The following is a 24,017-nucleotide window of genomic DNA, read 5'->3' as shown; positions in this document are numbered from 1 at the left end:
GTGCAGTTAGGCCTGTCATGTTTTTTGGGGATGAATTCATTTTCACAATATTTGAATGGAATCCACTTATGCAAAGTGGAAATATTCCGGCATATGCAAGTGATTTTCAAGACTAATATTTTTGGTCCATCTTGTATTTGGTGACAAAAGTGTAATTAACTGCACTTAGTCAGCCACGTACTATTTTATGGAGTAGTTTTCCAGATTTCTGTGCTTCTTGCTGGCTCTGCTCCACCTCTGCTCCCTCCTCATCCCTACAACTGTTGGGATGAGGAGGAGGGAGCACAGGTATACTTGGCAGTTTCATGTAATTCTAACTGGGGCTCTGAAAAAATGTGTTTGCTGGCAAAAGATGGCACTTTTCTCCCTCCAGCAGCTGGAGAGCTTACATTGCACTAAACAGAGGCTTGGACACTAAGTGGTTTTTGATCCTCTGATATGCTCTGCTTCAGTAGTGGAGTATATTATTGTTTCTCTACCAAGTTCAGTAGGTTGTTCTGCTTTGGTGTTGCTGAAGACAAGTGTTGGCAAGTGGGTGGTTTAGGTTTTTTATTTTCCTTGACCTCAGGAGATGTCTCTGGGTTTGATCCTGCATTGCATCCAAGCTGAATTCAAGTTTTGAATGGGTTAGGAGTTCGCTTAGGAGTTTTAGCTTGTTCTTCAGCTGTCTATGACAGAGGTGTGCAGAAAGTAGCATATAATTCTGCAGAAAATGCTTCTATGTTAAAAACCAAACTGCAAGCAGCACATTTTGATTTTCAAGCACTCCTCTTCCTGACAGGTGTCAGAGTTTCTCTGGTGAGTGAATGTAGGAAAACGTGTGTTTGGGATAAAAATCCATTTTTTCCAGAAAAGGTGCTTTTAAAGGAAAATTCTTGCGTAGGTCTATTGAAAAATGCCCTTTCTGAAACTTTTGGTGCAGTCTGTGTTGCACTGAGGCATAGAGCAGAACTGTGTGCGGTGGACCAGCATGAGTCCACAAGATGCTCCTGTGCCAGGGAATAGCTCAAAGTGGAACCCTTATTGCAGGACCTCATCCATGGAGGGAGAAGCTCAAAGATGTGTTAGCTGACTGCCTAACCCACAGCAGCCAGGGCTCTCCTGCATCCCATGGGCCATTCACCAAAGGCTCTATGGCATGGCATCAGGCCCAGTTCCCTGCTCATGACTTTGCGCCCTGGGGCTCTCTGCAGCCTTCTCCAGCATCGGAAGAAGCCTCTGCCAAGCAACAGAGATAAAACTTGGGTCATTTCAGGTTTCTGATCTGAAACCCGACAGCCAAGTAGTAGCTGTGTCCTATATGATGCCAAGGTTTTATGTAATGGATACGGCCAGGCTGTGCCACACAGCTTGAAGCTGGGTGGAAGCTCCTTGGCCCTGTTCTACTGATCAGTAAGTGTAACCTTTTTGCCTTTAATAACTCTAATGAAGAAGACCTTATGCAGTAAACCACTGCAAAGTGTGTGGTCCTTGCAGTAGGTAAGATGTGAGTTGCAGCAGGAATGCAGGAAGGCAAATTCACTTTGACATTTTGTCCTGCTCCTGGTGGGAGCATCCCAAGAGCCACTGATGTTAAACACATATTTAGCAGCTTGGGTAGGGGTAAATCTGCTTTCTGTAGTCCTAGTCACACCCAACTGCTAATGATTGTTTTGCTGAAAGGGGTCTTTGTGTGTCCAGCTGTGGAAAACAGGATGAACAAGGGGTAAAAAATGCTAAAATAGGGTTTCCAAATGTTCTTCTGCAGCTTGTACTTCTGAGTCTTAATGCATACTGTGGCTTAGGCTCCGTTTGAGACTTGCCCCTTGGAGACAGGCTGGCAGGGCTCAGGTGTGCTGCAAAGGCTCAGGACCAACTCATTTCATGTTAGCCTAAAGCAGCATGCCAGATGAAGAAGTATTGTGAAACTCTTGTTTTAGCTATTTACTTCTGTGTCTTTGAGAGAAAGTGATCATGAATGTAAATGTAAACCCTCTTCTTTTTTTTTTTCTTTTTTTTCCCCTAGCATGTGCTGTTAGGATGAAAAAACCACCCCCTAAAACCTCATATAAACTTCTGAAGTGCCTATCACTAGCCAAGGATAAAAAATGTTTCTCGTTGTTAAAATAGGCATTTTGAGAGTACCATCAAGGCATTTTGGAGAATAGAGGTGTTTTATTTTTAATGAGAAGAACTAAAGAATAAAAAATGTTAGCCTTGGAGAATTGCAGATCAAAGGTTTCTTCATTGTAAAACAAATGAAAGGTTTCAGTCCTAGAAGTGATGAATAAATTGATAAATTTTTAATAAGAAGAACAGGCTATAAATGGTAATTTAATTCTTTGGGGGAGAGAATCATTTAAGCACTGTTTAAAAAGTCCAGATTTTTTTCCTGTGGAGATTATAATGTTAACTGAGGGGAGGATTGGAAGAGTGTGGCCAGGGCTGTTGTGCTCAGCCTCAGTGCTTGTGTCCTTCCCAGTGGTGGGAGGAGGGAGATGGATGGCTGTGTGCTTCTTGCAGAAGCTTGGTTCTGCCCTTTTCCTTTTCCCACGTGCTTCTGGGGACTTCAGCCTTGTGGGGGGAAAATGGAATGCTTAAAAAAGAGCATTCAGACTTACACTTCCCAGGCCCCATGTGCTTTGGCTTTGCAGGAGGCAAAGCCCAGGGGGAAAATGATTGGGACTGAGAGTCCTCTGCCCCAGGCCACTCCTCTGCCGAGTGCCAGAGATGCTTGGGGCTGTGGGATTGAAAATGAGCCCTCATGGAAGGAGTAGATGGGGATGATGGGTGCTGAGAGGTCTAGGGCAGCACAGGGTAGGCAGGATGGCAATGACAGTGCTGGGAGAGGAGAGCCATGGCCTTGTTGGGTAAATCAAGATTATGAAATGTAGACTAGAGAGGGGGCATTTAATGGCATTTGGCTGGGGCAGCTCACTGCTGCCAGACTGACAGGCTGATGGGTGCTGCCACATTTGCATAATAGCACCACTAATAAGGGCCTTGAGGTCCCTGCTGATTGCTTCTCCATCGCTCACGGCACACAGTCCTTGCACTGGGCTCATCGTGCTCTCTGTAGCTATGACCCACTTTTCACTTTCTAAACCCGATTTTATTTGTCATTTGTGGAGTAGCCTAGCCCAGCTCTCCGAGGAAACCCTGTCAGCTCCTATATGGTGTTCCTGCATGGCCAGTGGCTGGGACCACAGCCCACTGCTGTGTCCCTGCCTGGGCCATGCCCTGGCACATCTGAGCTGCCAGTTTCCCAATCTGAGTCTTCCAGCGATGCTGTCACACTCACTAACTTCTTCTCCTTCCTTCTCTTGGCAGTGTTTTTAAAGTTAAAATAAAGAAAACAGAGGAAAAAACGAAAATTTGCCTCTTGCTTGACATTAATTCCCTGATTCTAATCTTCATTCACGTTTCCATCCCCCGCCAGTTCTATCCTCTTGCTTTTGTGTCACACCTTTCCCTCACCTGGTGGATGAAGAAGCTCCAGCACAGGAGTTGTGCCTGGAGATTGACTCGCTTCACAGAGCCCCCGGCTGACAGCTATTTTGGAGAGAGAAATGTGCCACAGCTCGCACCAGTGATTGACTTCTGACTTCCTTCTGACTCCTTAGAGCAATGCAGGAAACAAAATGAGTTGTATTTCTAAGATTCAGAACAGGATCTGATTTGCAAGTGGTTGTGTCTCTGTCACAGTTGAGTATCTTTGATACTTTCAACAAAATAAAAAGCATAAATTGCCCCCTTTGACATAAACAGAAAGGTATGCTAAGTAAAAGCTATTGTTTTTCATCAATGTTGCATTCTCATATCAGTTTATACTGAAGTGGCTTAGAAGGCATGATGGGACTTATTAGTCATGGGCATAATTTTTTGCTCAGCTTTCAGCTTACAGGGAGTCACAAATGTATGTGTGCATTTGTATGTGTGCATTCAGACCTTTGCTGTGTCACTGCATTCCTGATGATATGCCTAAGCTCTAACAGCTGGTCACAGTGGTAGAAAGCTCCAATCTGAGAAGCAGGATTGAGCTCTCCAACTTTAACCCTGTGGGGACTGCAGGGGGGCAGTGTTAATACTGTGAGAAATTTTAAGAGTTTTATTTGTAGCTTAAATATGTAACTTAAGTGCAGCACTTCCCCCCACCCCTTGCACCCTTTTCCCAGCCTTGATAGGGCAAGGTGCACCTATAAGGTTTCATCATTTAATTTCTTAGCTTGTATCAACTTCAGGTGGTAAGTGATAATTCATTGTTATCATTAAGAGTGTAACTGATGTTGATTCCACTGTACTGACCTCAGTTTTATTTTTCAGCCTCACGGTTTGACCAAATGTTTGTTTCAGGTGGATTCTCTTACCTCTTCTAAGTACTCTTCAGCTTTACTTCATATGACTGTTCCAACTGGTTGTTGTTAGCCTGAAATCAAACCTAACTCTTGAAGAAGGTTGAAAAATAATGTCTGGAGGTTGCATTGGTACAAAAATGGTTCACCTTGGGAAATTCATATCTATATGTAGCTCCCTGTTCTCTTTAAGAGCTTATGGGTCTGATTCAGCCTCATGTTTATTTTGCAGCATTGCTTTGGGTAGAGCTGCTGCTGTCTTTTCACTGATGTGTGAGATCAGAGCATGCCTTGTGGAGTTTAACTCTTTGTGCTCACAGCAATAAGCTATGAAAGCTTTGTGAGCCGATTTTCAGCCAAGTGATATTTGCTGTTCCTGTTTTTCCCCTGCCTCTTTATCAGGGCGGCAGAGGGAACTTGAACCTCTGGAGACATAGCAGTGAATGCTCAGAAGGAGCCCAGGCTTGTCAGTGTAGCCTTTTTATCAAACAGGCTTGTATGAATCCACACATTTATGCAAATTTTATTCCATTTTGACCCAGTGAAAGGTTTGGCTTCACCAGAGAAATAAACCCTTTAAATCTCACCAGCTTGGATGTTTTAACAGTGCTAATGCACACAAACCTGTAAGTTGTATTGCCCACAGTTCCCTCCTCTCCCAGAAGCCTGGCTGAGAGAAGTGTGCAGAGTAAACTAGCAGAGTGAGAGTTGAGAGTTTCTACAATGTATGTGAGGATGTTACTATCTTGAGTATATTTTAACTGGACACTTCCTCGCCCCCACTCACCATTTTTTATTATTTCTAACATCTGTGTTCTAAAGGAAGACTGAAAAGTTTCTTTGTCTGGCAGTGTAGAAATACCTGAATTCAGATGATTATGTATTTAATTTGCTGGCCCTTAAATACTTGCGTTCGCTAACACTGCACTCTAGTGACTTGCACCATTGTGTTTGCTGTGCTCGCTCTTATCTTCCAGATTTGTGTGCCCCTAGATATTGCTTGTTCAGCTGTTTCTGTTCAGTTTAGCTTTTCCAATTCTGGTTGCCTGTCCATGCCCCAGCCCTCTGCTCATAGCAGAGGTTGAGCTCCTGCAGCTTTTTTCTGTGCCTCTTGCACCTGTCTTGCACCTGAGAGAGCTGTGAATCTACCTGTGCTGAATGTGTGGCATTGATGGCAAAACTGCTAATGCTACTTAATTCCAACCTTGGCAGTGATGGAGAAGTAATAACTGAAGAATTACACAGTGAGTGCTGGACAGAGCATCATTTACTGATGTGAAATGCATTTCATTAGCTCTCATACACTTGCAAAGGGCTGCATGGTTTGTTAGCTTTCTTGTGGTATTGGTTTTGAGTAACTTTACATGAGTTTAAAGCTTAGGAAATGGAGAGAATATAAAGGGAAACACAGGAAATGTGACAGTCAGTCAGATAGCATATGGAAATAAAGATTGACAGGAAAAGAGGTCATAGCCATCAACACTGTTACAGCAATGTGCAGAGATAAATCCTGAATCCCTATTGCAAAACTGTTCCTTTAATTGGAAAATGGAGAATTTCTTGGCACAGTACTTAAAGTGTTGAAAGTATAAGGTATGTAAAGAGAAATTGTATTTTTCTTTTTTATACACACTTATGTGGGCTAGCAAATGTGAAATATGGTTACTTATGACTTCTGTTCATTTAAAAGGACACTTTATTACCAGTTTTATGGCTTAAGTTTCCAAAATTAAATTCTTTATTTGTATAGCTGATATTAGGTAAAATTTTATATTCATCCTTAACACAATTGGTCAGTTTGGATCTTTGTTCTTAATAGCCAGAGAATCACAGACTGACTGAGGTGGGAAGGCACCTCTGAAGGCTATCTAGTCCAAGTTGCTCAGAGCAGGGCGAGTGAGAGCAGGTTGCTCACAGCCATGAGCAGTTGAACTTGGAATATATGCATGAAGGGTGATTTCATAATCTCTCTGGGTAACCTGTGCCAGTGCCTGACCACCCTCATGGCGGAAAAGTGATGATGTGGTTTTCTCTTACATTTAAATAATTGTATTTCTATTGTAAAATGTAATGTATTTCAATTTGTTCCCATTGTGTCTTGGCCAGAGTAATATTCCTCATGTAAATAATTTGTATTCAGCCTTTGTTAAATTCTATTGGCTCATTCATCATTGTAATTTCCTGAAAAAAATAGAATTTTTTTTCATAGAGAATGTGGCTGAATCAGGGGAGAAATATTTTTTTCCCAGAAATCAAAATGGGAAGTTAGGTCTTCAAAAACTACTGTATATCATTGAATAAGAACTCTCACCACTTTCTGCCTGCCTCCCCCCACACCCCCATTTTTATATGTGAGAGGGTTGTTGATCCCCCACCACTCCATTAAGGGTTATATTTATGAGCAAATAATATTTTATAAGATCTTTATTATAAGTTGCCTCTTCAGTGGATGTATTATGTCATAAAATTTATTAGATACAAGATCAGATTTCTGATTTTTTAAGTGTGTCATAAAAAATGAAACTTCTGTGGGGAAAAAAGAAGGGCAATAACACAGTAAGATCTGAAGCTTTTTCCCCACTTTCCTCTTCCTTAATTAACTTAAAATTGCACTGGACAATCCTCAAGTAATGTGTAAAAGTGGCATTTAATAGATAGAAATTATTAAGAAACTTTCAGCTGTCCTCTGGGAATATGCCTTAGTGCTTCTGTGTTCTTAAGGCTGCCAAAAATATCCCCAGTAATTCTCAGACTCTTTTGGCAGATGAAGGCAGAATGACTGGTTTTACAACAATCAAGATCAGATGGTGGCAGATCTATCATACACTTTTCTATATTAAGAAATATGTACACTGGGAAATAAGCCGTGATCATACATTCATTCTCTTTCCATCAATTTGTTGCTAGCAAGTTACTGTTAGCATTAGAATCTGTGAAAAATGGAAGACAGTAAGAGTTCACACCAGTCGTGCTCTACGTGCTTTTTATTTCAAGAATTCTTAGTGTGGTTTCACTGCTGTCTCAGGAAAAAAAAAATCAGTTTTCTCTTTCACCTAATACTCAGAAACTGTCAGACACACTTTGACTCTCCCATGGCTTGGAACAGCGGTGACCACAAAGAAAAATACACCTTTCCCGCTAGGTCTTTGTATTTTCCAGGGAGAGGTGAGCTTATACTGTTGGCAAGAGAGACTGCCTTTGTTCTGCTAAGATGTATTATTCTAGCCATGGATGAGTCTTGGGAAACAAAAGCATTTAATTTTCTGTCCTAACAGAGTGATCTTGTGAGAAACTACAGCTAATACCACAAAGCATTTCTGCTGCATTTGCAGAAACAGCCTTGCCTCTTTTTCTATCTGCCTGTTTCTTTTGAGGACTTCCTACACCTTTCTTTGTAATTTTTGTTTTCCTAAGGGTTTTGTTCTTAGGAATCACTTCTACATTTTTCTTGTAGTTATCTTCAAGCAGTTTTCCAGTCCACCAACTTTTTTTCCAACTTTACAAGTACCAGAAGGACTTGTAAAGTTGCTTCTGCATAAGCATCAAGTAAGCCTGATACATGCCTGTAAAACTGTAATTCCATTCGTGCTGAAAATGCAAAACCTTCTCTTGTCAGTGTGTGCACTCAGTCTTGCTGATGGCTGCTACCATCACAGTGATTTAAGTCATCTCCTGTTTCAGAATCTAGTTTCACCAGCTAAAATGGACAGTAATATCTGCATCCAATCTTAAATCAGGACAACCCTTGTTGTCTTTCGTTGTCTTGAGTCAGACTCCAAGTCCAGTCAGGCATCCTCTAGTCAAAGATAAATGAATTGGCTCAGATCTGAAAACTCTGACCGAGGAGTCATACTCGTCTCAGTTCCTTTAGGTAGTTTGTTCCACAGCTACAATTCCAAGCTTGACTTTTGGCCTATCTGTCTTGTTTACTGGTCTACATGCAAAATAATAAAAGGATTCAAAAATTCCATTTTCTTTAGTTGGAGCTTTGTAATATAAGCTATAATTATTTTCCTCTGTTTTGAAGAACTCAGGTCTGAATTCAGGAAACAGGGATGCTGCGAGAGCCCAGAAGGTTGATGGTTTGTTATAATTATTCAGGAGTCTGGTGATGGGAATGCCTGCCATGGCGTTCCCAGCATCTGGCCTGTGTCAGGCTGAGAGGGAAGCTCCATCCGTTTTTTTCTTCTTTTTTTTTTTTCCTTCTGATCCAGAGGATAGCTGCAGGAGGATCCCTCCCTGGCTCCCAGCCAGACCCTGCAGCGGTGCTGCTTTCCTCTCGGTTTCCCCACGCGGTTTGTGCCTTCGCTCTGCCATCTCCTTAGCAACTCGGAGCACACCAGCAGCACACAACCACACAGCCCCAGGGAGCTGCAGCTCTATTTGTAGGCAGCCCAGCCTGGATGAAAATTTCCAGAATGCTCTGGTAAGGCCTCCACGGGCACAAAAAACTTAAGGGTCCTGCTAAAGGATCTGGCTTGGTGCCTTATCTCAAAGTCCTGCCCTTCACAGGATGCTCAACCTTTGCAGTAAAGCACACTCACTCTGATACATAGCGAGGATTTGCTGTTTACATAGCTGCTTATTAACATTTCAGGAATCATGTTCCCTGTAACCCAAGTTAGGAAGTGAAATGCAGGTGCAAAAACAACAGCCTGGGGTAATAATCATGTTGTAACAGGCAAAGTCTCAAGGATGATGCCATGTCTATGATGTTTTGGGTTTTTTTTATTTCAGGGATATGGCTTAGTGAAATCTTAGAAAACAGGAGAGGAAAATATTTTTTCTGAGCTTTGTGGTTAGGTTTCTTTTTTTAAATTATGTTTCTTCAGGCTGAATTCTACATCAAAAACCAAGATTTAATCACTGGTTATATTGCTTACTGTTGTTCTGCGAAGGTTTATTGACTCAAGCATTTCCCTTAGTCATGTGGCTGAGAAGTTAAATAAAGAATGTGTGGTGGTGCTAAGAACAACTCCAGGTATTAAAGAAATAAATGGTAATCAATTAAAATGGGTTTGTTGATGACCTTGAGTAGGACACCTGTTTTCACAAACTTTTCATGTATACTGAGCTAAAACTGTGACACACCCCTGAAGGTATTCAGTATTTATTGGGAGTTAATACCTTTTAAGTGAAATCTGATGAGCTTTTTGGAGATCCTGAAGTTAGTATATATCTGGTTGTATGGCAACTTTGTACTTTTTTATCTGGGCAAAATCGTAATTAAAGACTTCCACGGGGTAGTGAGTTTTTTTCTTTAATCCTTGTATCTGTACCTTGTATCTGACAGTATAGGAGAATTTTGTGTCCTGATCCTAGGGCATCCCTCCCAGATTTCCCTCATAACCTGCATTCCCTGCAAAGGACTGCTAATGGGAATAGCCTTGGAGGAAATGTCACTCCACTTTTGAAATACTCTTTGATGTTTCAAAGTCATTACTGGAATTGTTCTCCTGGACACCATGGTGAGAAGATAATGCCTGTCTTAGACTGGAGTTGCAAGGAAAGTCCAAAGCAACATTTCACCTACTCCAGTTGGTAGGAATACAGGATTTACGTGCTTTTGTGTGTGCTTCTACATGCAAGGGTAACATGGTGAGGTGAAGACGTGTGCTGTATAGGCAGGCTGATTGACAGCCCAGCTGGTGCAGATCAGTAATTGGAAATTCATTGCACATAAATCTTCTGATACTTACCATGAGACATGGGAAGGAGAATATCTGAGCTCTAAAGGAGTTAACTCTTTCAGGGCCATCTCTGAAGATGTTAAACTTTCCAACTACCAGGACTGTTCAAGTATTTCTCTTTAAATCCTTCATTTCTTTTTGTAGCAAGAGTGCTGGTGGAGGAAAAAGCCACCACCATGTGCTTCAGTTTATAGCATTTAGGTGCACAGCCTTAAATATTTAATATTTATTTCTCTTACAAGTGCAGATTCAGATTGTCTTGGAAAAATCATTTTTGTATTTGGTGGTGAACACATTTTTGCCTCTACAAAATGCATCTTGCACATGTTGCCTGCCAATTTCGTGTCTGATTTACCTGATTTGTGTCTCCACATTGGTGGGCTTATTGTATGTTTGTCCATGTGCCAGCAGACTCTGCAACTGTATTTTAAGAGGTCTGTTCATGTCTAAATATTTATATTCTTTTCCATGAGGCTGAGACTGATTGTATGTGCTAGCAACTTTATCCCTACCCCCCCTTCTTCCCCCAGTCCAAGTGTGTGGTTTTGGTACATTTTCCTTCTCACTTGATTTCAACACTCTGGTGATTTCTACAATACAGTTTTGAATGTATAATTGGTTTCTGGTGACCACATTTTTTCTCATTTATTTTGGACTGCCTCTTCTGTTACGCACATATTTGTCTCTTCATTAATGTCAATGTGAATTACAGATGAGAGGCTAAGTGTGGATAAATTAGTAACTACACGGAACGGAAGGCGGCATTTAACTTTGTGAATTATTTGTGTGGGCACAGGACAGCTAATTAATACCTGAGGATCTGAGCAAAACAGGCAGTGCCAGCGTGCAGGGCTCCACTGTCAACACAGTGGAAGATAGGCTCTATGGGGGGCAGTGCAATCCTGCTGGAGTTTAAGGCCCACTCTTCAGGAAAGTGCTCTGGGTAGGTGGAGGTGCTGGTTGTGGTTTTGGAGCCAAAAGTTGTGCTTGCCTCTAAGGAACAGTTGTCTGTGTACAGTAAACAGAAGATTGAATAGTTTGCATCTCAGGCCATAATGTATTGAGACTTCTCTTGACCCTTAAAATGGTGTAAAACAGCCCAGAATGGTGTTTCTTGCTGTAAAAATACAGCGCTTGGATAAAAGCCTTCCTTCAAGATGGGCCATGTTCTCTCCTTCACTGCCTGTGGTAACACTTTATTCATTTATGTCAGGAGAAAACCTTTTGTCTTCAGCTGAACAACTTCTGCTTTGCTTGCGGTGCCCTGCAGAAACATTACAAGAGGTTTCCTTAAAGGGAAGCACTTGGCTATTTTCTGAGCTCACTTTCAAAGTACTCTGAATTAATTATAAATGAGTAAAGCTGTCTGGCTCTTGATTACACAGTTGCCTATCCTGGATTCCCTCTAATGAAACGTAAGCTGGTCCAATCGCAGTAAAACAGGAGATGCTTTCTCTCCCTCCCTGTCTTATGATCTGAGCTATTCTCAGGTCTACTGTTCTGATTTTTTTTTTAGGCTGCAATTCTGCCAGCCTTACATTTCCTCCCTTCTCTCCTTGCTACCTTATTTTTATTAGTCTTTTCTTCTGGTTGTACTTAGGCCCATACCCTGTTATAATTTCCATTGAAAGTAGTTAACATGCAGTGATACAGTGGCTTTTTGCACTGAACTAGCACAATGCATTTTATTTATTTAAAGGATTCTAAGTGCCTATAGTGTCTAAGTGTTTGACAAACACATAAAAATACACAGAAGTCAAGCACTTAGCTGCCCCAAGAGGATGGGTTTCCCTCTGTGTCTGCCAGGAACATCCATAAACCCTATTATTCATGTACCACGTAGCTTAGTAACAATTAAACTGAAGTCTTTGCTTTCTGTGTGGTGAACCCTGACCTGTTGTCTCCATCATTTGCCACAACCTGAACCTCAAAGGATATGCTGTATTTTATCCCATTTTTCTTCTTCTGCCCTCATTTTTTTTATAGTGCTGGATATTATGGACTCCAGTTCTGACTTTTGTCACATTTTCACTTGATTTACCACCTTCAGATGGAGTGGGAGATTGCTCAGTGTAAGTGACATGGATGTCCTTTACTCTGACATTTTTATTCTGTGTAAAATATCAGAAGTTAAGGAGCTGTGAAGTCCTCATTTGGACTGTAATAACAGTGTATAAGCTAAAGACCCCAGCCTGAGTTTTGGAGTGGAGGTCCTTGAGCCCTAACCCAATTGAATCATGGCACACGTGGTGGAGATGGTGCTCCTCTGTCTTCTTCTCATTGAGTCTCTTGGCCTAGATGTCCAGCACTGCTCTTGACCTTTCTGCTTATTGAGGAAGGATGAGTTCAAAATGAGTTAGAAAAGTGGCAACCAGGGCAATGTAAATTTATTCACCCCTGCTCCTCTCCCCTCTTCCTTGTGTTGGTTTAGGGAGTTGAAGACAGGCTATGAAAATGGATGAAGCCATGAATTTTCTTCTCATGACAATACTGTAGAATTTAAGGAAAGTGGATTATTCTGGGCTTTGTTTTTTCATCTTTGCTGGAGATAGCAAACCAAGAGTCTGGAGGTCCTCCTGAGGCTGGCTGAGGTTTGCCTTGAAAAGTAGACTGTACCTGCTGAGTTACTATCCTCCCTGCCTCTGGGATTTGAAGCCCATGTTGATGAATGTCCCAGAATTACCAGAGGGCTGATACATAGCTATTACTGTGCCAGACTTGGAGTCGTGTACATTGAAACTAAATTGAAAGGGGAGACTTGAACCTTTATTATTTTAGCTTTTTACTGGTATGTTCTCTCTTCTACCAATCCACCAAGGTTAGACCATCCCAGCTGCCTTTTTCTTACAGGGTTCTGCATTTTTTCATCTGCTCACTTCCAGCTCTCTTTACCAGGACCTCTAGCCCTGAAGCTGCTTTTGTGGAGTATCCACAACCTTCAGGACTCATTCCCACAACTGGTGCTTGGGTTGGCTAAAGGCATCAGCCCTGAGAGTTTTAACCTTCAGCAACCATAGCAACCACACTTGTATCTTTTGAAGAAGTAGTCCTGAGCACAAAGCACTTTAAAGACCCATGCTCTTTGCTTCAGAAGACCTCCCCAAAATGGATTGAAATTGTCACTTGATGACATTTAGGAAATAGGGCAGAACTTGTAGGACATTTGTTCTGAGAATGACAGAAACTGTTGAAATTGTAAGACAATTACACTAATGCAACCTCTCTTAATAATGGGGACATCAGTCTGGCTGTGCTGGAAGCCTGTTAGAAATAGATGGTTTTTCAGAGTGATATCTCTGTTTTCTCTTTCTTCCTCTCTAAATGGTAACTGAGACCTATATAGGCAAACTATAGAATATACAGAATCTGAGGCACTTCTGGGGGGAGGGTAGGTAGGGGAGGAGGGGAAAGGAGTGGGGAAGAGCTTTGGAGAGAAGAGCATTACCAAACCAGCGGAGAACCATCAGAGGAAAAAATTGTCTTTTTACCAATTACTCTCGAACTAACATGCTTGAGCTCCAGCTTGACCTTCAGGGATGTCCATCAGATGGGAGGGCAAGCTCAATAATCACCCCATCCTAGTGTGCCTGCAGATCCCACAAGTTGTATCTTTCCAGAACTTTCCCAGGAGACTCTCAGAGGAGGTGTCCACTTATAACAAGGAGTGGTTTTGACTACTCTGATGCAATGCATATCCTGAAAATATGCTGATGGAGGTTTTGACTGCTTGACCACAGTGACAGGGTGGTGGTGGGATGTGCCAACACACATTGAGTTCTCTTGAGCTGGCTTGAAAAGGTGCTTAGAAAAGTTGCTGCTAAAATAAAACTGGAGAAGGAGTAGAGGAAGCAAGCTAGCAGCGAGCAGGAGACAGATATCCTGGGCGTTTGCAATCTCTTGCCAAATTTATCCATCTCTTTTCCCACATTCTCTCTCCATTTCTGAGGAATGATGCTTAGCAGTTACTTTCTGTCTTCGAAGGTAATAGATGTGAGCATCTGTGATGTGGCAGAGTTTTTAATTTGAACTGTTATTAGCATGTGTTGAAGATATATATTCAAGCAAAGTGACGCTTAAAATATATTCTATGTTGTGTGCCAGTATCCGATAGAAAGGCCTGATGTATCAGTAACCAAAATTAGCAATGGAGCCATACTATCATATAATCTTCTCAGTGAAATCACAGACCACTACATAGCAATTTTCTTAGGTACTTGTAATGCTCTTATGCATACTTATTTTCCCTTCCCACTATCCTACGTAGTTGCTTCTTTGGTAGACTTTGGCTGGTATGTCCTAACCATCACTGCAGGCTCTTTTGGCTCTGTTGAGATACAAGTCTCTCTCTGCTTTTGAGCCAGCTCTGTCCCTATGCTGCCAAGCCGTAGCAGTGGGGGAAGGTTTCCTTGCTGCAGAGAAGGAACCAAAGCGTGGTAACTCAGTCTGAATTGAGGGAAGCGATTGGAGGTGTTATACAAAAAAATTGTTTGAGAAGAGCTCTGTCCTGTGTTCATGTTCAGAGTGAGCATGGAATAGGGATAGAGATGAGACATACATCATGGAATCCTAAACACCTGGTAAGACTGAGTGCATCAAGCTAGCAGCAGCATCAGCCCAGGCTGACTCAGTGGGGCAGGCAGATGCCCCAGGAGCTGTACTGCACTACCTGTAGCTGCCTTAGGACCAACCAAGCACTTACAGCTGAATAGAATGAATTTCTTCCAACGTTATTTTTAATTTTGTTTTCATTTCACTTCATTCTAGAAGAAGCTCCATCTTCCCCAGTAAATCACAGATCTTTCTAATGCTACACTCAGAAGCATGAGAAATGTGTCAGCTGCTTTAACCAAGCTTGCCTGAATGGCTGTGTCTGCCATGAAGCCTCAGTAACAGATGCTTTATCATGGTATGGTCAGTGGTCAGAGCTGCTTGGACCCTGATTAGATTTATGTGGTCTGTGCTGATACTTGTAGTGTCACTGTTGTGAACAGCAATGCTGTTCAGTCTCATTTAAAGTTAGGTTAGGTTTGCTTCTCTGTGCTGCAGTCAGATTTTGGGTACAGTGTTATTTACCTCCCTGCTTGTGCAGAGCGAGAGCATCTCTGGTGGGAATGGTAAGAAATAACTATTGTTTTCTAAGTTTGTGTTCTATCATATTTTGTAGGACCTTTCTCAGGAGGGTATGTTTTGCAGACCCACTGAACAAGGGCTTCAAAAATGTGAAAATTAGAACTAGTCAAGATTGTTTGGTCACTTGAAATAAAGTGCCTTTAGAGAGTTTGTTAGCATCGTGAGGACAGAAACAAGAATTCCCAATTTGCGGTTCACCAAAGCACGGTTGATTTGGCATAGAGTACAGTGAGCCCCTCATGCCTAGCTGGGAAGTATGAACGCCTTCTGAAGAGTTGGGGCATGGGAGGGATGCCATGGGCACTGCAGCTCCATTTGGGATTGTTGGACCTCTTTGGTGGATGCCGTTGGGGAGGTAATCACCCAGCCCCACAGACTGGCAGCTGCACGTTACTGAAACCCAATTTTCAAATAGTAAATTGGCCTTTTATCTTTGGTACTTGCTACATAATGGTGCAGAGCATTAGTCAGCTGAACCTCACCATGGTTTACTGCCTGGTTGTAAATTGTAATTGGCTGACTAACCTTCTCTGATGTTAAGTGCCTTAAAAGGTTGTTTTTCCTTTGTTTTAGTTTAGGTTTAGTTTCTGGCTTTATGTGTTCTCATTGTTTATTCTGATACTAAAATGTAATTAGAAATTAAAAAGAACAAAGCAAACCTCCAACCCTACTGATGTACATTAACATGAATCATCATCTCTTGAAAGTGTGTTTAATCCAGAGCTCTGCAACCTGATATACATCCCCTTCATTTGGTAAATATTTAAAATATCTGCAGACATTTTTTTACATTCTTGAGGAAAGACCGCATCACCACATGTTCAGCCTTGTTTCTGTTTTTGGGTATTGATGTTATGAAGCTGAGGTGTGTTAAATGTTTTCTCTTCTTTTTTAATTTCTAGTATCTCTTGTACTATTATGAAAGCAGATACAAATAAAGAGAGAAAAGCCTACCAATTTATTTCCCTTCTAATAAATCAAAATGAGTATATTAGAAAGAAAGTGTAAGCAACTTTAAATAGTGCCAAAGGCTGTAGTCTTTGAGAACAGTTGAATTGAGAGGTTTATATAATGAACAGAGTTGATGATGCCTGTAATAAAGTGGATTAGCTGTTAGAAATTCTGTTACACCATTTATCTTTACTTAGTTAATCTTCCATGCTTGCAATTTCAGTCATACATGCTTGGGGGTACTCAGATAGATTGTGGTTGTCCAAAAAAAAGGGCACATTTTGGTTGTCCAAAATGCTGGCACTTCCCAGTGTAGTTTCCAAAGGAGATGAGAAAAAAATTTCATAGCTTTTCCTCTGTATCACGTAGTGTTGCCCCCTTAGCAATCAGTAGTTCCTGCCCTCAGATAGTCATACTGACTTCTTTCTCTTTTCGTAGCAACTCTTTTTCTTGCATCTTTCCATCTTGGGCTTCTGCTAGGTATTCCTTACAGCTTACATGGAGTTGCCTTTCAAGTGAATAAAGCAAATTCTGAGCACAGTGCTTCTTCTTCCAAATAATTTTAGGCTAAACACGTCCTATTCTGTGGATGCTGTTTGTGTGATTATCAGGGCCCCATGTGTGATGGTGGCAGCAGTGGTGGCTGTGTGTGCGGTGATGCTGATCTGCAGGGGCTGTTCCTGTCAGGTGGGGTGTGCAGAGACTGTCCGGGGTGAACAAGGCAGCACAGGCAGCTCACCAGGGTCTCTGTGCATGGCACATTCTTTTTAGAAGCCTCTTGCCTGGGTCAGGACTGTGGCACATCCCTCTTTCCCTGCCTCCAGCAACAGAAGGGCTTGTTTTGTTGACAGCCAGGGACCACGACCTTCACTGTGACATTCAATTAAGAAGACATTGACCAATAACTTGGTCTGATCCTGGCGTACTGGCTTATTTTGAGACATGTTCTCTATCCATTTTTCTTCACACAGAAGAGGTGTCCATTCACTGAATTCCCCACTGGCTTGAAATGTCCTACCAAACAGAGACTGTAATTCTTACTGTCGAACAATCATTAAAATATTTTCTAGTAAAATAGTGTGGATTTTTATTTGCAATAAAACTTGATAGTGAATACAAATCAGAATTTTTAAGGAGCACAGGTGTTCCTGTAATACCATGAATAGTGCTGTGATTCAAACTTGAGTAGTCTAGAATGGTGTTGGTATTTTTTTAAGGAACAAAGCTTTACTTTAAAAATATGTCAAATTCAGTTGATTGTGTTTGAAAGAAGAACAGTCTTTGCAAGTGAAAAGCCTGGAATCGGTTTCCTGCCATTCTCCCAACACATTTTGTATCTCCTTGGGGAGGCAATTTAGGCTTCCAGTCATCAAATCATCATCTCCAAAACTGGGATAATAAAGACATTCTTAGACCCTGGGCATGTTGAGATGACAGACCAACCGATAGATCATTTATGGGTTCCAAGAGCCCTTATGTGCCCCTCTGGGGCTGTAAACCTCAACCTATCCCAAAATGCAGCTACCCACTGGGTCTCCATAGCCAGTGTAGATTCAGCGCATTGTATCCTTACTAAAGTGTTTTTTTGTGTAAGCAATTTGATTGCCAGGGTGAGGGCATGTATGTGTTCATTCACTGTGATGTTGTCCCAAAGCAATTGCGAAGTGATTTGATCCCCTTGCTGAGAGAAGCTTTTTGTACAAGGTTTAGGCCACTTTCAGGGGCCGATTAGCATTGCCCCCTAATTCAGGGTAGGGCACTGAAACAGAAATATCATTTTGCCAGCTCTATCAGGTTGGTATTACCAGTGATCTCTGTATCACGTTTCAAATCCAGTTTGCCATGCTGTGGTGCTGGTCAGTAGCAATTGTGAAGCATGATGATCTACATAAATTCCTGTGATTTCCAGTGAAGGATTTTTATTTTCCTCTCTTTCAAATTGTCACCTGGTGTTGTCCTGCTTAGTTCTGTGTTAATCAGGGGTACTTCTTCCCTGATCCTACTTCTTGCCTTCCCTTTGCTCAAAAAAACCCCACGTCAGCTAAAGGATACTTGTGAAATGCAGCATCTCCACTACAAATACAGGTGCACGTGAGCCCAGGATTACCATAGCTCAAGAAACATGCCTTCATGTCTATAAGCAGTATAGCTACACTCTTTTGGATCTTCCCATGTAAATAAACCTTTAATTTGTGATATTTCTTGAGATTTCTGCATGCCCCACGTTTATCTAACTATGGAGGATGTTACTTGGCATCGTAAAGAACTGGTTACAAATGGTGTGGTACTTGGATCTACTCTTGTTCTCACTAACAGAAATTTGTCCTGCTGCTGGGTTTTTTTCCCTCTCTTAGCTAGAGGGAGAATCATAACCTTAACAGTATTTAATTGGAGGCCTTTTGAGTTAATTAATTTAACTCTTCACTGCCTTTGATCGCATGGTTTTATGAGTATTTTTAATTGATCTTATTTGTATGGAAATGTAATCTAACATTAATTTAACAAGATGGATTCAAATCAGTGGTCAACCCCGCTGCTCAATCAAGGATATTGCTCAGTGCTATTTTTTGGGTTTAATTTGAAGGTTATGGCCACCCCAGAAACAAAAAAGGAAAAGCAGCTATTGGTGCTGAAATCCTGTAATTGTAGGCAGTTTTCACTGATGGATACTCTCAGCTAGGAATTGTACTGGCCACAGCAAATAAATACGACTTTCTTCCCTTTCCACTGAGTTTTACAAATAAAAATAGAAATATGGAAAGGGGACCACTTAACCTGTGAATTTCAGTCCAGTTGGATTTAAGCAAACCACCCATTTATTCTTAGATTAATGGCTTGCAGGCAGACTCTATCAGTTGTGGACTGTATTGTATTAATTTGCAACTGCAAGAGTTAATGCTAGTAATTGCTTTTCCTCTATTGAGAGAGCCTGTAGTAGGTTGTTTTTACATGGCAATCTGTGATTGATAGATCAGGGAAAACAGGACCAAAGAAGGTTACTGCCTCCCAACAACTTCCCTCTTCAAATTGAAATAATTTGCAATTTGTAGGATGCCTTGCCACACGTGCTTCAGGAATGAAGCAGTAAACACACTAGGCTGCATTCCCTTAAAGCAGTGAACCTCTTACTGCCTTTTCTCACCAAACCAAACAAGTCGTGTTGTTGGGAGTCCATTGAAAACAAGTGTGCTGGCGAAACAGTCCCCAGACCCCTTCAGCAAACTTCCTGTACGGTCAGGCAGCGGACCTGATGAAAGAGCCTGTTTGTGAACCTTTGGATTCCTTCCATTGATTTGTAAATCCACTTTATTAAAGTACTGCCGAAGCTAGTGAAATGAGCAGCCAAGGACTCCCATCAAGTTCCTAACAAAAATCTGATGCAGCTTGGATCACTGGTACTGGCACATGCTTTTGAAATTGTTTTTTTTTTTTCTGCTGCGTTGGATCGTTTCGAGACTGGGGGAGTAGAGACGTAGGAGGAAAGATGCAGTCTCCATCAGCCACACATTATATGGCTGCTTTATTTTTCAATGCTGCTAAAAGTCCTCTTATTTAATATCGATCATACCAAGGAGCCAGCAAAGTACAGTGTTAATTGGGTCCACTGGAATTCTTGTCCCCTGGGAGAGAGAGCTTCCTAGGCAGGGAGGGCGGAGGGAAGGAGGGAGGGAGGGAGAGGAGGAGGGAGGCAGGCAGGGAGGAGGGGACCCACTGTGCGCAGCATAAAATGTAAGTGCACTAGACATCAAGGCTTCTGCTTGCATCGCTGGGAAGCAGTCGCGGCGGTTCCCACCCGCCCCCCTTTCAGAAATTAGCCAACTATTTTTGTTCTTTTTTTTTCCTTTTTTTTAAAGTCTGGTAGTTATTCTTGAATTAGCAGCTCCTTTCTTTTATTTTTCTTTGCTTTTTCTTCCTCCCTCCCCATTTGTGGAGGGCTTTTTTTTTAATTTAAATTGTTTTCCTCTCCTTTCTGCAAAGCTGCAAAAGCTCTGCTTTGAAAACTGCTGCCCCAGAGTGCAGTTGCTTAGCTGTCCTGTCAGCATTGTTCTAATGCTCATTCCATATGTATGTCACATAGGAGCAGTACCCTCCTCCTCTCCCTTCCCCCCAACCATGCATTTGATTTTTTTCCCCTAAAGACCGATTTTTTTTTTATTTTTCCAAAGGAGCTTGCAAACGAGGAAATTCAAACTGAATGTCTCTGTGCTGTGGTTACTTCTATAGCCAAGACCACATTTCTCTTAGAAAAAGTGTTTGCTCTGTTCCTTCTTTTCCCTACTCTCTCTTTTTCTTCCCTATAAGCACAAAGGCTTTAAAAACTAAGATCTATAGTTCCTTTTGCCTTTTTTTTTTGCGTTACCGTGACAGCATGTATCTCTGTTGCTGAAGAATGAAGCAGGCAGGCTGGAGGTTTTTTATGTTCAGTGCTTTTGGGACCACTAAAAAGAAGTCTGCAGAGAAATACGTACAGCAGCTGTGCCAAGTGAGTTTCTCATGACTGTTATCTGTCACTTATTCTGACTAAAAGGTAAGGGGTTCTTTAGTATTTTTGTTAAAGTCTTTGTGCATTGTTTTTGTGGTGTCATTTGACATGTGCAACTCTGTGTCTCAGGAGGGAGGTGGGTTGTGAAGATTTTTGTGTTAAGGTATTATAGGTCACCCAAGCAAAGCTCTTTGCATCCAGAGGAGAAAAAAGATCTTGTTTCTTGGAATTGTTTCGCTTTTCATCTAAAATGGTTTCTCCAGCTTAGCTTGCTACTGATTGAGACATAAAGCTGGGGCATTATCGCTGCTGCTTATCTTTTCTGGTGCTCTTTCTCTACCTGGGGAGCACTCGCACCCAGTTGATGTGTGTGCGCAGATGTGGGGTAAGGCATAGCCCTGATGCATGGCAAACACTTGGCAACATGCACATTCTCCTCTCTAACTGTAACTAAATGTCTTCAAGCACCCTTCTCAAGGTAAGAATGCCGTAGTTCAGCACACTGCAGCTTATGCCTGTTTAAAATTATTACTTGGATTACAGTGCATACTGTGGAAAGTTATTAGTTTCCACAGAGACCAGTTTAATTGGGGGGTATGTGTGCAGCAGTTCTGTTTTGTGCTTTCCATACACTGCTTGTGGGGGAGTATGAAATGTTATTTTCTTCTTAATTCTTGGGAAGGGTGAAGTTTACACTGTCTGTTAGGCATAGCAAATGAAGTTATAGCTGAAATCGATTAAAGCTGTGGAGAAGCGTAGCCTTACAAGGCTCTTCAACTTAGCTTGAGAGTCAGAAGATACTTTATTAAAATATTTTTTTGCTCTGCATTGTAATATGCAGAATTGTATGCAGGAAGGCATCTTCACCAAGAAGAATTAGCAGTGAATGATGCCTGGACTGGATCATTATGTCATTTATGTGTTAGAAACCTGTTTAATGCACAACCTTGGTGCGCACTGCTTTTTTGTGTGTGCGTGCTGGATGCATCTTTCAACAGCCTCTTAGTTCAAGAGGGCATTGTTTTATAAAATGTGTTAATGTGTTTCTGCTTTGCAGGCAGGCAGAAGTGCTCTCTGTTACTGTCCCCTTAGCTGTGACACACAGCCCGTTATTTGGCATTTTGGAAAGGGCTATTTTAGGGCTTGCTTTGCTTTCTTTCAGTTATTTGTGTTCATACTTCTTAGCTGTTAGTTCTCTGCATGGAAAACGTATCTTAAGTGTGCTCATTTCTCATGCTTTGCAATCATAAGTGGCTGAGACAGTTGAGCAACCTGATTTAGTGGTGTCGCTTTACCAGGAATGTTGCATTGCTTATTTGAATAACCAGGAATGCCACCAAATATGTAATTACTTTGAAAACAGTCTAAAAATACAAAGTGTGAAGGAAGAGAGAAAAGTCCTGTCTGCAGGCATTCATTTCTTTCTGTACTGTGGTTGTTTATAAACGTTACTAGGTATTTCCTAACACATGCTTTGTGACTCTTATTTTCCCATTATTGTTGCATTATATCAGCATTGAGAAAATAGTCATTTAGATAACAGGTTTTCATTGATACCCTTTTTATAACATAGAAAGCAGTATAAGAAGCAGTAATAAGTTAAATTGGCATCTGCTAATTATGCTGAATACAGATTGTGAGCTCTTCAAGTCGTCCCTTGCCTTAATGCTGTTAGCATATTTTAGCACTGGCAACCAAAGGAAAGAAACTGGAATGTTCCTGCTTGGGGTTTTTTTTAGGAAAAAAAAAGTGACTTGTGAAGAAGTGTGAAGTTAATGTTTCTGTGCTGGTTGTGAACAGAACATCATACACAGTTTGGTAGTGCTTGGCACAATTGTGATCCCTTAGAAACTGACCTGCTTGGTGATCACTAGAATGAAATTTGACCCTTGGAGACCATTGTTGTCTGATATAAAACTTAGTCTTAGGGCAGGAAAAGTTGGAGTGTTTTGTTGCCACCAAATACACGATTCTTTTGGATGCCTAAGAGAGACAATTAAAAATAGAACTCTTCTGAACTTAGTGGTGGGTCTTCATACTGTATGGCAGTTTGGCTCACCTGCTCTCCAAACTGGAAGTCTTGGGCTTCGGTGGAAGCAGGAGAGCTGCGCTTCTGCCCAGCTGTGCCCAGCTGTGCGCTGTGCGTTCTCCCTGTGCAGCAGCAGTGCTGCTGTCGGGCCGTGGCACGGAGCGCGGGCGGCGGTGGCGGTGGCAGTGCCAGCCCAGGACACAGCTCCGTGCCGCCCGTGGCCGCGCCGGCGGGACCGGCAGCAGGTCAGCCGCTAGAGGGGAGGCGAGAGCCGCTTATCCCGGTGCCTGGCACCGCCGGGAACACCGGGAGCCGCTTGGCCGCGGGTGCGTGTGCACGGAGCACGGACACAGCCGGCACCCCCTGGGTGCCGCCAACATCCAGCGGTGCTCGCTGGAGCGTAGTGTGCGCTGATACGGGTGCTCTTCCCAAGGAGCATCCCGCTGCTGTGGTGGGTGATGTCCTGAGACAGGTTTAGACGGAGCAGAAACGTGCCCACGCTTCGTCTGAGCTGGAGTTCTGCCTGTGAACCTGCCGCTATGCACAGCCTCCCTCTCACCGGGCTCCAGCCTGCAGAAGAGGCTACTGGAGGGAGAGCTCATTGTCATCTTCATCATCCTCGTGAGAGGAAGCAGAGGGGCAGGCACTGATCTCTCCTCTCTGGTGACCAGTGACAGGAAAACAAGGGAATGGCATGAAGCTGTGTTGGGCAGAGTTTAGGTTGGATATCAGGAAAACGTTCTTCATCCAGAGGGTGGTTGGGAGCTGGAAGAGGCTCCCCGGGGATGTGGTCACAGCACCGAGCTTGACAGAGTTCAAGGAGCGTTTGGACAGCACTCTCAGGCATGTGGTCATATTCTTGGGGGGCTGTCCTGTGCAGGGCCAGGAGTTGAACTTCAGTGGTCCTTCTGGGTCCCTTCCAACTCAGGATATCCTATGATTTTTACCAGTATTGATGATTTGGTACATGGATGAAACAACTTATAATAAATCTTTCTGTAGAGAACTTGTAGGCACACAGTTTGTGGTAATTGGAAGTGGGGCTACGGCTGAGTCTCATCCCCAGTCGGTACAGCTGTGCAGGGCAGGTGAGCAGCATTGGAGGTAATGAGACCTGGTGCAGTGACCAATCACAAAGGGAACAGAGGGCACACAGGTGCAATGCATGAACAATCAAGGGTGTAAAAGGTTGGGCTAAAGAACAAGTAGAGCAGATGCTTGCAGCCTTCTGATGAGGTGTTGTGTTACTCTGTTTGGGTTGAAGCCTTCTGATATTGTGCTGATACTCTGTGCGTGGTGGCCTTCTTAACTGTGCTGTGGTATATGCTGTGACAAGAACTGGTGTCTTGAACTTCAAGGATTGCTCTATGTGATGGGGATGGGCCAGTGGGAAGTGTCCTGTG

At 42.4% G+C, this 24,017-nt stretch overlaps 1 protein-coding gene across 11 annotated transcripts in view; it reads left to right on the top strand.

Moving 5' to 3' along the window:
- FAT3 (FAT atypical cadherin 3) overlaps positions 1 to 24,017 on the top strand; it is a 399,343-nt gene that overhangs the window by 45,568 nt on the left and 329,758 nt on the right. For 7 of the 11 annotated variants that reach the window (XM_030955828.1, XM_030955800.1, XM_030955818.1 and 4 more), the window contains exon 1: positions 19,853 to 20,630. The exons of 2 other annotated variants lie outside the window; for them this stretch is intronic. The gene's annotated coding sequence lies outside the window, so the exon portion shown is untranslated. Of the gene's footprint in view, positions 1 to 19,852; positions 20,631 to 20,777; positions 21,064 to 24,017 lie in introns of those variants that run through there. 2 more of the 11 variants (XM_030955773.1, XM_030955781.1) reach the window with 2 other exon arrangements.

This window comes from Camarhynchus parvulus, chromosome 1 (genome assembly GCF_901933205.1).
Source record: "Camarhynchus parvulus chromosome 1, STF_HiC, whole genome shotgun sequence".
NCBI lineage: Eukaryota > Metazoa > Chordata > Aves > Passeriformes > Thraupidae > Camarhynchus > Camarhynchus parvulus.
This window is presented reverse-complemented; position numbering and strand designations above follow the sequence as displayed.